The sequence below is a fragment of the Bradysia coprophila genome, chromosome II, assembly GCF_014529535.1.
Source record: "Bradysia coprophila strain Holo2 chromosome II, BU_Bcop_v1, whole genome shotgun sequence".
NCBI classification, from domain to species: domain Eukaryota; kingdom Metazoa; phylum Arthropoda; class Insecta; order Diptera; family Sciaridae; genus Bradysia; species Bradysia coprophila.
In genome coordinates, this window is record NC_050735.1 from 5637645 (window position 1) to 5653282 (window position 15638).

Consider the following 15638-nt stretch of genomic DNA (forward strand, 5'->3'; position numbering starts at 1 on the left):
AGAAGAACAATAAAATTGAAAATCCAAGTCGAAATTAAGAGACATGGATATTGAGCTGAAATTACAGTCTACATTGGGGCGTTTCGAATTGTATTTTCGCTGAAATTTTTACAAAAATCTTTTTTTGAAAACTGAGTTGCCCAAATTATCAGCATATCAGCTTATCCAAATTTGAATAAACTGCAGAGTTTTCTCAGAGATAGTCAAATTATCACAAACAAATCTATTTTTTATTGTAAGCTTTGTGGTGGTTATTGTCGTCTTACATTTTTCAAAAAGGATTTTTGTAAAGAGATAAGAGTGAAAATACGGTAGTTAAAAAACGCTCGAATGTGGGCATTTCAACAAAACATCCGTCCCGCCACCCGTTCATCTTCAGAGTAATCGATGTTTAGCTGAAAAGCATACGTTTGGGTGTTTTTTCAAACCGCAATTGGTTAGCTTTCAACCGAAAACAGGATCGTTTGATCAGCTTTGAGAAAAGTCAGATATTTAACAGAATTTCCATAAACTGCTGTCTTCTCTGAGTGGTGGTCACACTGACACTCATAATGTCTATGTTTGATAATCTTTTTTTAGTCGAATACAAACACATTTCAGCGAAGAATCCATTCCTCTTAAACATTAATAAACAGCAACCATATACGGTTAGATCTGTTGATGCTTTGGTTTCAAGTATCGCTTAGTATCTGATATTAAATCTTCCACTTCATTGGTTTTCCCATTCAAATATTCATGTTGTTACATAGCTGATTGGAGCATATCTGGTATGTAAGTCGTCATGGTCATGGTCATAGCCGTTTCATAAATTCCTCGGTTAATTCCACAAATTATCAAAAACCACTAATCCCACGGCATCAAAGGCAAAGTAAATGCACTACATCACTCATATCCAAATCCATTGGTGGTTTTACAGTCATTTAAACAAATCCAGGAGCGGACCACTAGTGTGTTCAAAAGTTTAACTTTCAACAATGAGCTTTAAAACGCCTATAGAAAAAGCTCTTGATAAATGTTTCTTTACACACTAAATTTCTGGATTGAATGGAATTTACTTCTATTGGCCAATGCCAAATACTAAATGTGTATAAATAGACTATATTTTGGGTTTCGTATGTGGAATGTTTGTGGATCAGATAAGTGAATGTGTGTGTTAGTGAGTGTATGAAAATCGTTATGCAAATGTAGAACTGGAATTTATTTCATTCCGTTGTTTGGTTTCATATAATGAAATTCTGTATTCGGATAAGAAGCTTTGAATGATTCCTTTTTTTCGAAATACAAACAACTTTTCAAATCATTTCATTCCAATAATTTGAAAGTATTACCGTTGTTGAACCACTAATGATAAAAGACGGTAAACGAAGTGAAATAATTGAATCGAAAATAGGTTGCATAGAAAATATTCTCAGAAACTTTGAATAATTGAACAATGCAAAGAATATAAATTGTCGCTCCAATTTTAGGGCAACCGAATACCATACCACTCGTATACTATGGCATTTTTTTACAGATCTACACGAGTTTATAATAGGATTTGCCATGTATGTCCTATCAAGTATGGGGCCGTTCATAAATTACGTAACGCTAGAGGGGGGAGGGGGGGTATGAGGCAAGCGTTACGGTTCTAACAAAATTGGGTCAAACTTGACCCTTTTAGCGTTACAGACCCGGGGGGGGGGTCTGAAAAATGTTGATTTTTGCGTTACGTAATTTATGAACGGCCCCTATGACGTTGACTTTATCCGCTTTTTTATTTTTACGAAAGCTTTAAAAGTTTCGATGCTGAAAATAAATTCCACTATACACTGAAGCGATTGCACTTTAAAGTTTCTTTATAAAAACTTTCAGAGGTAGACAAATATTATAATACAGGGATGCTACCCAAATCGCATTTAAATTATTTTTAAAAAGAAAATGTTTCGTTCTGTCTCGTCGTAAAGGTTGTGCTTTTCCTTTACCTAACAAGTAACATTCCGAACCAGTGCTATACTAAGTGACGAAGCGATTCATGATGCGATTTTCCTACATTTGGAGCAGCCCAATGCGCTTTTTGGTTGTCGTCAGTATAGTTATTTTCCTAACACATGCTAAAAGGCTTTTTTAGCGAATAAGAGGTTTCCAGCACCAGCTGGAGACGAAGTCGCGATATTTCAACACTAGTTAGGAAGTTTTCCTAACGCATGCTAAAATTCCAGCTCGAGATGGAAACCTCTCATTCGCTAAAAAAGCACTTTTGCATAAGACAGGAACAATGTTTTTCTTAGACGACGTGGGAAATCGCGAAATTTCAACACCAGTTAGGAAAAAAAATTATCGCACTTCACCGCCTTTAAATTTGAAGAGTCAAGAAAGAGTATAATGGACGTACTTATAATGCTGCGTGAGCACAGCTCCGGATAATGCTCAAAACAAACGAGGCATTGAAAACGTTTTTTGCTCCTAGTTTTCATTGACAGATGCAGCAGTCGCGTTTTTGAATAGAAAAAGTTCTAACTTCATTTGACAGTTTCGAAAATTTCGTCATGAAAAATAGGACCAAAACACGTTTTCAATGCCTCGTTTGTTTTGAGCATTAAGGATTTCGAAAGGGAGACAGATCTCCAAAACGATGGCTGCTAGGAATTTCGCGCCGCGTCATTCACAATAATTGACAAAATGACACATTTTGTATAAGGAAAATGTCACTTTGTGTTATTGTGAAAGACACGGCACGAAATTCCTCAACACCTATGGAAATTGTTATCGTCACTACCGCAAAAATCAGCGACGGCACTGCCTTTGAGTCGGTCTTTTGAGATACGAAATTTAAAAATCAAAATCATTTGTTAGGAAATTAATTTTTCAATCACATTGTCCATGAAAATATTGTTCGGTGAAGTGACAGAAGTGACCGACTTGCCGACAGCGTCAATCATTGAAAGTCCTGTGAAATAGTGCTCAAATCCACAATCTATTCCCATAAATGTAAAAGGTTGAATTCGATTTGTCTTGTCGTCATTGTTTCCTTGTTGAGAACGTTTAAATCTGGGAATCTTGGTTTAAATTTGTTTCTAATTTACAAATGTTGATATATTAGTTAGTGAGCATGAGTGGGATGTCTGCTTGCTCAGAATAGTCAGTATATTTTGCAATATACGTAATTTAAAGTTAACATATACGAAGCACGTTTAATTTTTCAATCGTTCGAACATTGAAGGTAAATGTTTTAACAGCGATTTACTTATGTATACGCCATAAACAACGATGTTAAATATTCGCTGAAGCAAACTATATGGTAAAGGCTGAACTAATGTCAATGTTTAACCAATTTTTATGTATTTATCAGGTGTTTGTTTACCATTACACAACAAACTACATTTTTTGTTTGCACATTTGACATTTTGAGGGCACTGTAATTTCATGGTGTTAAAAAGTGAGACCGACAAAATGAAATCAAAAGTGCTTTTAAGAGCGCTCACCCCTTGGCAAAATTCTAGCCAACATTTGTGCGCAAAAACATTCGTTTTTTGATGATTTCTCTGAACGAAAATCTTTTTTTGAAAAAGTAAAACCATTAAATCATGCAAAAAAGTGTTACTTTTAAAGAAAAAATTGGTTTGTAAGTCATAACTTCACCCGCTTGGAGAAACCCTCGCAAAATGTGTATTTTACACGTTTTACAAAGGTTTCTCCGAGTGGGATAACTTATCACCCACAAACCAATTTTTCCTTTAAAAGTAACACATTTTTGCATGCTTTAATGATTTTACTTTTCAAAAAAAGATTTTTGTTCAGAGAAATCATCAAAAAACGAATATTTTTGCGCACAAATGTAGGCTAGAATTTTGCCAACAGGTGAGCGCTTTTAAGGACGGTTGTTTTTCTGAAAAATTCAAAAAAAAATTACAGTGCCAAAAGCCCGATACACTGTCCAGTGCTCTATTAAGACTTCCACTCATGCTTAAAGCGCGTTGGAATCTTTATCTCTTTTGTTCTTATATGTCAGTTCGGTTTTTTACTGATTTTGTATGGAAATGAAAACATAAACTACGATAACTTTGTTAAGAAAGAAATTTTCTTCAATTTTTTTGGACCAAAATGTTTAAAAAAAGAATCTAGAACTGAATGGCATTAACAGATTGAGTAAATTTTTCTTAATGTTATTATTCTGTTAATGCTATTCGATTTGTTTCTAGACACTTTTTAAAACATTTTGTTCCAAAAAAATTGAAAAAACTTCTTTCTCAAGAAAGTTATCTTAATTTTAACAAAGGAGAAAAAAGCTCAATCGAACGTATAAATTTATACAACTGACATGCTCAAAGTTACAGCAACTTGCCAAAGCTCATATACCGTCGATGTTTGTGTGTTTTACGAGTATTATAATGATCTGCTATAAATGTTAAAAATATCACCTTGTTTCTGCATTCCTGCCTAATGACAAGAAACTGCAGTAAAAATAAGTCAAAGTTTTCAAAAAAAAAACAAAGTTTTATACCAAATATCAAAGTTTTTTATGTTATAAATTGCTGAATTCGATATCTTGCAACTTTAGACATCAGCCATTACTTGATTGAAACTTAAATTTAATTTGTAGAGTTTCTTCAAGCAAAACTATTTGCTATTCAAGAACTATGGATAGACAATTTAATACCAGCAATTAAATTAATAGAATCTCTGTGTACTGGAATTATTACATACATACTTTTTTTAAATCCATGTTTTATCAAAAATATTATTAAGATAAATCAATTCGCTCCGATATTTGGTTTCGGGATATAAGTATATGTGTAGACTATACACATCCACGCAAAATGGTTGGAATGATCGATTGAAAAAAGAAAACCGAATATAACTGTAGATAAATATGGACCAATCAAGCATACTTAACAAAAATTCACATACCAAAAATCTCTGGTTTGCGCCTATATATTGACGTCAATACGGGCCATATAACCACCCTGCAATAACATTGAAAGTGTAACGATATAATGCCAAGATTATGTGTGTATGTGAGTATTGAACTAGAATGAGCAAAATGAAAATAATCGAAATATCGGAAAATTGTTATTTTTTTTTTTTTGCTCTCGTTCGTTTGAATAATAAGATATCGGGGAAAATATTTTGTTATTGTGGCTTTTTTATTGTATACGGAAGGATCAATGTCGGTATAAGTGGCGTTAGGTGAGATTAAGAAAGGTGTGTACTTTTATGGAACGATGTTGTTGTTCGAAGAACAAAAGGTCAACAACGGCTTTCATCAAATCGTAGGTATCACATGGAAACGTTTCTTGATTTCTGGTGGAAAAGTAAATGTCTCGCATCAAGATTTATTTATAACAGGGAAATACCTTACAGATTATGTCTAAGTTCACAGTTGTTGTGATGTTGTATAGGATCAGGCAGACGTATCGTCCTTGAATCTGTTATTTACTTTAGCGTAGTAACGTATCGCATAGTGTTTGATGCAGTGTTGGACTTTTAACATCCGACATTTTGTTATACATAATAGGAGAACTAGCCAACGTTCACTTCTAACTTATCATTTCTGTGCTACAAGAATCCCCAATCAGAGCTAGAGGCCATATTTAACCAAAAAACAAATTGTCAATTTTTATTTGTTTTCCTTACTACGAGATGGTTTGAAACGAGATTATAAAATAGGGACCGCCGCGCCGACTACCAATATTTTTTTTTTCGCATTTATAATGAGTGATGGACAGAGTGAAAACACGGGAAAAAATTAGCCCAGACCACTGAGCCGTTTCTGAGAACCAGTGGATGCGACTACCACAAGCAGTCAGGTAAAGCCTGAACACATATTTTAATGGGGGTAGAGGAAACAATTCTAAGATTGACTGTGTAAAAAATATTGATTTCGGTTATCTGCTCTCGGAGCAATAACAGTCGAAAGTCTAAATTTCCCCATTTTCGAAGAGTGATATATCCTTGACAAACTGACCGAACCGGCCAGTGAAGATTGATTCTAGACGAGGTTAATCAGCTCTTTCGAATGGAGAATTTTTTTGAAAATGTTTTTTTGTGTTACATTTTCAGAGAGCTTACTTTTTCCGCTACCCTCGGTGAAATATGGCCACTTCTGTAGTGGCCTTTTCAACGATACTAAACATAACATAGTTGATCCACAACAAGTACTGTTGCTGATTCAGTTTTTCAATCGAAGTCACTCTCCATCGAAAACGAAATTATTAAATTTCGAGAAACTCTCTGAATACTAAATGATCAAATTAAAACTTCTGCTCACAGTGTTCTTGCTAAGGCGATGTATTTGCAACGTCAACAGGAATAAGCGATGAGCTGTGGCTAGTGTTGTCTTGTATAGGGAAATTTATTATAAAACTAATGAAGTTTTAGATTTTATAGCGAACAATAGGAGATACTTTACAACAACGGAGTGACTATTCGACACCAGTGTCGAATAGCCACACAACAATGAGGTAACAGATTTTATCTGTCTAGAACGATAATCTCGAGCTTATCCCTCTAGGGAGTTTTTGTTTATCTCGATATATCTGTTCTCGACAGATAAAATATGATATGAACCTATTGCCAGACTGTTATTTTGACGTGTAGGCATTAAGGCCCACGCCTTCGGCTAGGGCAATAATGTTCTACACGTCAAAATATCAATCTTGGCAACAGGTGCATAATATATGTTATGACATAGTTGTTGCGATACGTTTGCTGTTTCTTCATTGGAATACATTATGAGTCATGTGGTTGAATTCGGTCCTCATTCCTACTACTTTGATCCATTTAAAATTATTGCAGGTTATTACGATCTGCGGTTTTATCTATGCATTATATTACCTCAAAGCGAAGAAAGTTTTTGTTGTAATTACTTCTTTGAAAAAAATTAAACTTTTATTGTCTTTGTAAATAAAGAAGGATCTCTAGCACAGCGGAAATGAAGAGAAACCAAACTATAGATAGAAAGTAACATAACATTAACAAACATCCGCCAGCATTGTAAAAGAAAATTATAGTTTTAATGAGTTCTATTAGTTGCTGGCCGAAGGGCTTATATAATTATAAACCATTCATACCAAAAAACATGCTTAATTTCGAGATAGACGTAATAGACGTAAGTAGACGTAATTATAATGTACATTTAAGTTGCTGGATTGTCTCAGTAGATTGTGTAAATTTATGTAATCTGCACAGGTTTCTCCAAGCAGGTTAAGTTATGACTCACAATCCAATTTTTTTCTTTAAAAGGAACACATTTTTACGTACTTCAATGGTTTTACTTTTTCAAAAAAAAGATTTTGATTCAAAAAACGAATATTTTTCCGCCTAAATGTAGGCTATAAATTTGCAAAGGGGCCATTGCTCTTAATTATCTGTTAAATTACGGTATAGCATAAGATGGTTTTACATTTATGTAGCTCTGTCGATGGGCTGTACTCTTTAAGGAAATTTAAGGAAATGAAAGCACCAAACCCCGTCATCTCAGACATGACCTTTAATTTTATTGAACCAAGCCTGATTTGAAATCTTATCGACATCGAAAATCTATATTGTCTACGATGCTTATGCATCACGTATTTTTATACCAACTAAAAGATTAAATTCCAAAGCTGAAGGATAAACGGTAGGTTTAATAAAATACCGAAACATAACACCAAAAATTCTTGTGAAAATAGCGAATGTATATCACTGCAAAGTATAGTATGCATGCCTGTTCCATTCTCAACAAGATTCCATTTTTAGTACCATGTACCGAACATTTGTATAACCGTATTCTGGTCCATTTATATTCTTTAAGTTGTCACATATAGAATGGAAAGAAAACGCTCACAAATAAAATCTGTTCTTTGAATTTATGGATTCGATTTAGCGATAAATAAGTTGAGGATAGCGACCTATATAGCCCAGTAGTACATTAAGATTTGCTGTCAAATTTATTTACGAAAAGAAGAAGTTATGAATCCCAAACTTCCAGCTCACACACATTATATAATAAATGGTTGTCACTTTTTCTGTTGTCCACACTTCATCAAATAAGATTTACGTATAAGAATGGATGGTGAAGTGGAATTATTAAATGAAGCACACAGATTTAAATCGATAATTTCATTTCAGACGTATGGAATACATAAAAGAAGCTTCCACAATGAAAATGGAAATATTTCGACGGTAAAGTTGAAAGAATTCGAGTTTTTGGTGAGTTATTCGTACGAACGGAATCAATTGAAATTATTTTCTTTCTTTTCTTGTGTAGCACTTTTCTCCACATTTTTCAACTGCTTTAGCAAAACACGTCTCAAGGGAAATCGGATAACATTTGTTATTCGCTGATATTGTTACGTTTATACGTTTATACAGCAGTAGCATGGGAAAATATCGTGGAAAATGTAGGAGGTAAATTGCTCAGATGTGAACTTTTCTCAGCATCTACTGGTGAACTCGTAAAATCCGTAAGTTTAAGTTGTTTAGGTGAACAAACTAAAAAATACTTCTCATAGCGTACTTGTGCCAGCACCTGGAATGTGGCAACAAATACTTCTATTTATCAAAAAAATATCAAGTTACTAACATGTTGCTGGACAAAGCACCCAGCATAGTATTAGAATATTTGTTGTGTCAAAATACTACTTAATACCATTAGTACCGTATTGGTATTGTGATTAACTATAGTAGTTTTTTGACACACGAAATATTCCGTAACATCAAATGCTAGGTGCTTTGCCGTGAACTTTAGATACGTTACCCCTCCTAAGTCAACCATCTTCCCGATTTACTTGTTTACATCAAATTCCACAAAATCATTTGAAAGTTTAAACAAGAACAAAAAAATAACAACAACAACCATTCAGGAGGCAGGTCACGATGTATAGTTAATTTTCATTTTCTTTTTAAATCATTGCTTGAGGGCATGAAAAGTTTCCACATACACAAATATTTGAAGGAGAGATTTACCATTCGCGCATTATGAATAAATTGCATATTCAATTCATATTCAATTTGTTCAACATATTATGTATAAACCATATCCGCACGATAACATTTTCATGACGTTATGTTTATTAATGTTTCTCTGTTCGAACATTCCATTCTACCGTTCACGAGTGCGCTATAGTCTTTATAAAACATCTTCTCGGATGGAATAGACTATGCCAATCATATTTAACCAATGATGCCATTTTAAAGGTCATCAATAGTGGTGACTTTATCACTATTTTATTTCACCGGAATCATGCACACATTCAAATAAAAGCATTTCCGTCAAAAAAATCATTTTTTAAATTAACGGACAAAAAATTTCAGTTTTGTGGTGTCACTTACGACTATCTTCACAACAGACATGTCAAGAATTTTGTTTACCTGAATGGCAACATATTTTTGTATGTTTTCTTCACATTTTACCGACTGAATAACTGAATTAGCACGAAACGTATTGCAGGCAATTTCTAGGCACATAAAATTAAGGAATTGAACACTGAATGGCACAATTCACACCAAATTACTTTTAAAAATGAGATTTTCACAACACCCACAATGTTTGACCAAATTAATTTGTCTTTAAAATTATTTCGGAGAATTTGTACTAAATTCTGTTTAAGACACTAGCATGAGCACACTCGGAACTATTTTCTGTGCGAAATTTAAACTGAATCACTTTGTTTTACGCGAAATACTACAAATTTTCGACACAAACTTGTTTGAGATTTAAAATTTACTGTCCCGATTTGACATTTCATCAAAACAAAATTCAGTGAATCAGTCAAAACTGGATGAACTGAGTGAACAATACTACTCATACTACTGTAATTGCAAAGTTGCAAACTTAAGACCTTATGTGGAATTTGGGTGGAAAATGGCGCAAATCACATATTTCAGGAATTTGTAAAGTGAAAAATCTTTCCGGTTTCAAGTTTTTTCGTCAAAAGACGAGACACGGGTATCTTTATTTTCAATTTTTAGCTGCTTTATGTAAAAAAAATTGAGAAAAAAAATCATTTTGGCGTAGTCTATTAAGGACTTAATATAAATGATGAATAGAATTCCACTAAAGTACCACTTGTAACACGAAATACGATTACAGCTTCGAGAAACCATACAGCTTAACAAATAAAGCCTTACTTGACAGTACTTGACGAAATAACCTTTTAATATGATAATCACTTTGTAGGTGCTAGCTGAATAAATTAGGTACAGCGCATGAATCAATGCATCCGAAGTTGAGCACAAATCGTTTACTGTCATAATTTGTTGTTGGGTCTCGAAATTGATGCTAAATTATTACCAATTGATGTTTTGGTAATAACGTTTTTGAAACGGCAAGCGTACTGCAATTTAATGGTTAAATCTATCTATTCATTTGTTTAAATGTTAAGATTTAAAAAAAATAAAAAATCTTTTACTTCATTTGTTTAAAAATACATTTTGCCTCGCATTTTGTATATAAGAGGATACAAGAGCTTACAGTTTTATCCATACTCATTGATGTCGCAAATTTTCGTAGAAAATTAGCCAGATTTTCTGTTCTCTGGTTATAGCGAGGTTTTAAGTATAAACAATGCCATTTCTTTGTTCCAATTTGCGCTGCACGGCAATATGTACGGTAGATATTGTTGATAAGCTTAATGGCCATTTGCATATGAAAATTTCATCTCCGTATACAGTAAATTTTAAGCTTCAACTTTTTAATTTTGAAACTTAGATGATAAAGTCCCACTATACTATACGCTGTTATGGAAACAGACACAATACGTACGACCATCCATGATAGATGCGGATTATTAGTCCATTTAATGGGCTTCATTACAATATAGAGATGAAGTACTAGATTATTTTTTTAAAACCCTAATGCTTCATATTAAAACGGCGGGTTGTTTAATATTTAAATTTAGATGATGGTGTTGAATGGGAAACAATGTGTTTGGAGAGACAAAAAGTTTAAAAAGGCTGTATTAAGAAAATGTGAAAGAAGGTTCAGGTGCTGAACTTTTATTCTATGTACCATTCATTCTATTCTACCAGCCAATAGTACCAATAAAACAAAGGGGGCGAATGGTACCAGCAACATTTGTAACACAAATGAACGATAAATTTGACGAAATTTACAATTTGTAAATTTTCCGTTACATGAAAAATGATTTGTGAAAACATATATCTTAGCAAATAAATAATTGATTGGAACGGCAAGCGTATCAGAGTTCCAAGCAATATCTTCACCAACACGCCCATCTCCTTTAACCGAAACAGAGACATAAAATGGATTTCGATCATTTTTCACTCATATACTTTTATCGCACAGACAAATTGCGATAAGCTTCTCGCATTGCCTCGTGATTGATGAAATTTCGGAGTGAATTTTCAGGCTTTTTTTTGGGATAAATATAAATGTACTTTTGATTTGATGCTGAATCGCTAATGACCACATTTAAAGTTTAACGACTTTTGTTCGGTGTAATTGATGTTGTCTTTGAGTTTGTGCGAATTAAATGTTATTTTGAATAAATTATGGCTTTGTAACGGTCACGTTTAAAAGAAATTGGTATAAAGAAAGGGTACGCGGCAACAGCACGTTAAATCGATTAATGGGAAGTATCATCTTTTTTGTCGATTATCTTCGTGTCGATGTATTAAGGCTTCAATTCGTCGGTAGATTAAGATTGACTCGCCTAGTATTGTTTACTACGTAGGCGGAAGCAAGGGGTTTCAGAAGGTTTTGAAATGTAGTTTTTAGTGTCAAATACTGTTCAAGGTCGTAAATTTGTGCAAGGTGAAATACTGCGTAACCTTCCTATAAAAACTTTAAATATGACAACAGCACGGGTGGCAACATGCAAAATTCAAAGCCCCCTCAAAACCGGTGGCGATTTACTTGTCAAACTGACAATTGATTAAGGTAACCTCGTTTAGTATGTATGTACAATGCACGTGTGCCAACTTGGAAAAATGAAATTACTGAAATTATTATTGGCCAAAAATATGCTTAAATTTACCGATAATTCACCTAAGATTTTCGGTAAATTCGGCTAATTTTTGATAAATTTGGGAAATTTTCATTAATTAAAATCTTAAATAACAGCCCCTGAACATCTCACTGTTAAATTTTAGATTCCAAATTCGATTTGTACATAAAATGAAGCGTGTCTACAGAAAACGTTTTTTAATTTCAACTGTTGTAACCAATCTCTTAGCTCACAATATCCTGTCAAAGTATCCATAAATCCTGCTATTTTTCGATGGTTCACTTTATCATGATAATCTAATGAAATCTTATAAAAATATCCGAAAAATGGTAAGTTTGTTGGGATGAAAATACGTTTTGAATTTTACATTGATACTGAACAATGGAAACCTCACAGGCTCCGGTAATCTTTCCCCCGTCTAAATGCAAAATTGAAAATTATTGAAAAAGAAATCCCGCATCAAAATTACTAAAGATAGCTCTGTGTATTGTACGTCGACTTTGAATTGTTGTGAATTGTATGCGACGAATCGTGATGTGGAAACCGTTTCCATATTATAAACTGGCAACCATTTCATCTTGTATCATTGTTTTGAAAAAAATTGTATTTTTCTTCAAAGGTTTACATTCAGAAAATTCTTATTTCTCCTTTCGAATCAGTTTTTATGCCGTCGGCTGAATATTTCAATATTTTTTTTATAATAACAATGATTGGAAAAGAAATTTTGGCAACGAAATGAAATAGAGTAAACAAATCAGAATAATATACGAGATGAGACGCAACTGGCGCATTCAGTTATCCCCATCTGCCATTCTGCCATTCTGCCATACTAGCGCAATGAAACATAATATGTTGAACTGTTAGAAGGGGTTCGTGTAAGTAAATGTACAGCTGCCATATATCCAAAAAGTCCAACAATTGTTCATTTCTACGGCACTTGTTCCTGATCTACTCAACCCTCTTGTAAACTTTCACATTTAATAATTATAACGGTATTTCATTCTTTACTTAAGTAGATACATATTGGCGACATCGTGGGTTTTATATACCTCCGAGCAGGACCTATTATTTATCTAGAAATTAGTATCTCGAAATTTCTTGAAAATTTTCTTACAAATCTAGACTTTTTAGAGAAAACATATTTCATAATTCTCAAGAAATTCTTGATTTTGTGAAACTTAATCTCTCGAAAATGGGCCCTGCCTGAGAGACCATACAAAACATAGCTAACGCCGACCCGTACGAAACACCTATTTGTATCAAAAGCCTTTAAGTCTTTATTTCTCTTACTTCATTTTCTTCTCTACTGAAAAGCTCCTTAAAATCACTCCAATTCGACGTGTTACAAATGTATGCGTAAACCTATAAGACCCCAGTACTTCGTACGGGTCTAAATATTCAACATTACCGTTTTACCTTTTTAGTTTCAGTATCAGCTGGCTTTTACTCTTATTTAATTTTCATGGATCAGTGTGTAGGCGTTGTTCTCAATCATAATATTATGTGTAGAGACAGAGACAGAATTAAATTACGTTTACGTAAAGAAGTGTACAAACACAACGAAACGACCTACTGTTGAAGTAAAGGCCTAAAATGATAATGTACATGAATTTGCTCTGTAAAAAGGCGATTTTTGTGATTTCTAAAACTGTTATGGCCTTGAATAAATGCATATCTCTAGCCATACCAACGCACTTCAAGCAAAAGTGGTACTCTAAATAGGGTACTAAAACTTGACAGTGCTCCATACAAAATTTTACACTGTAAAAAGAGTGGGAATAAAATTTCATACAAAATAGTACTCTATTTGGCAGCTGTCATTAATAGCACTTTTGCTTGAAGTGCGTTGGCCACAAAAGCTATATTTTGGGCTAAGTATACAGTTAGCCGTGATATAAAATTTTGACAGAAAATGTATGGACATTCTGTAATTATATCACTGCTTGCGAAAGAGTGACTGCTGACTTAGCTTTCAGAATGCGCAACGTTCCAAACTGTCTCACAATTATAAAAACCTCTCGTAATTAGCACTTGGAAAGCAAATGCAATCCTATTTGGATGAACAAGCAAACGATACATTCAAGTGTAATGAGCTCGAAACAAAAGTACTTACAATTAATATGACAAAAACAACCGCTACGATAAAATAATTGTGAACCCCAGATAATTTGAATCGAATCAATTCGGAGTGTGAATACAATTTTCATTCATTATTATCACAGTTTAGAATTGCACACCACACAATATCAATTTTAATCTATTAATATAAACATTCCATTCCATTATTTGATTTAATTCAGTCAAGTGTTGAGCGATATTAAATTGCATAATGTACTGCTATTCAATCAATACCTTTGCAAATAATTTGCAACATTGCATGAATTTTCGAATTTCAGTGAAATGAAAGTTCAAAGGAATGCACATATACAACGAATTGTAATTATATTCGCAGAGAATATTAAATCGAAATATTATTTTATTAAATAAACTGGAAATCTTTGGAAAGTCGTCGAGTGTATCTAATGAGAACATTTTCTTCACAACAACTACTTACGAAATTGTTTGAACAAATTGTTTTCCATCTGTTGTGTTAGATGGATTTAATTTTGTAATATGCAAGAAAGTTTAATTGAATTAACTTTAGTTTATTGTTTTGTTGGCACTTCACTTTGGTAGTGTTCGGAAACAAGTCGACGACATAATGTCATCTTGGGTTTTAGTTTGCCACCTTTGAAATTTGAATTGGATAACCAATTAATCTAGGGCGGCATTAGATTCCGTTTTCAATTCTTGTCGAATCTTATACGGTCCAGAAATTTATTAAATCAGAAACTTTGGAAATACTTTGTTGTTTGTTGTTGCTGCTTTAATCATCGTTATAGTTGAGGGTAGAATTGGGTCAAAAGTTCTTTTCACTGTATGACAAGGACTGACACTTCTCGTAGAAGAAGTGTGTCTCTATTATAAGTGTATTGAAAGACCGTGATGTATCGCATCAACCCATGGCACTTCTCCTAGCATTATCAATAGGTTCTGATTGTCTTTCGTTGAGACAAGCGTCGTGTTTTCGTGGTGTGAGTTATGCTTAGTTTCCTCTTACCAAAAAAGTACTCCGTGTGAGAGATAAAATTTATTTTTTTTAATTTTTCCGTTGTTTATTTGACAGCTCGCTCTCTCACGGCTCTCTCACGGAGTGCTTTTTGTTGAGTGGAATGGACACTTTAAACACCACAGTACGTGTAATTGTACAAACGTAGCATACGATATATGTATACAAATTTGTAGACTCTTTGCCGCCTGAAATGTGAGTGGTAATCCTAGGAGCAGGGATATTATCAAGTTTTACTACACATTTAAAAAAAAACACAATGCATTCAAAAACCGCTAATTATCGGTTATTGTTGAAAACGAACTGATGCCTTCACGTCTAGTTCTTGTAGCACCTTCTTTCACAAATAAAATCCGACTGGGTTTATAACAAACTCTTTATTTGCGACTGATAACTTTAGGAGCTTTAAAATATCTAGTTTGAAACTAGTCCGTTAACAACAGGATTGATCCATAGATGATAGGAAACGCATTAAGACTACGTCTGTCCCCTATCTATCGACTTCACACACTGAATAATTTAAGTTTCTAGAAGAATTCGCCCTAACATTTTACTTCAAATGTTAACTTAGATCATCGCGTCACTTTTACACAGTGCATTTT

General features: G+C 33.6%; 1 protein-coding gene across 2 annotated transcripts in view; it reads right to left on the reverse strand.

Annotated features, from left to right (window-relative positions):
- The window catches only part of LOC119068882 (glutamate [NMDA] receptor subunit 1), a 139653-nt gene that overhangs the window by 47377 nt on the left and 76638 nt on the right, over positions 1-15638 (reverse strand). Inside the window, exon 1 of one of the 2 annotated variants that reach the window (XM_037172752.1) lies at positions 4888-4943. The exons of the other annotated variant lie outside the window; for it this stretch is intronic. The gene's annotated coding sequence lies outside the window, so the exon portion shown is untranslated. Of the gene's footprint in view, positions 1-4887; positions 4944-15638 lie in introns of those variants that run through there. 2 annotated transcript variants of the gene reach the window in all.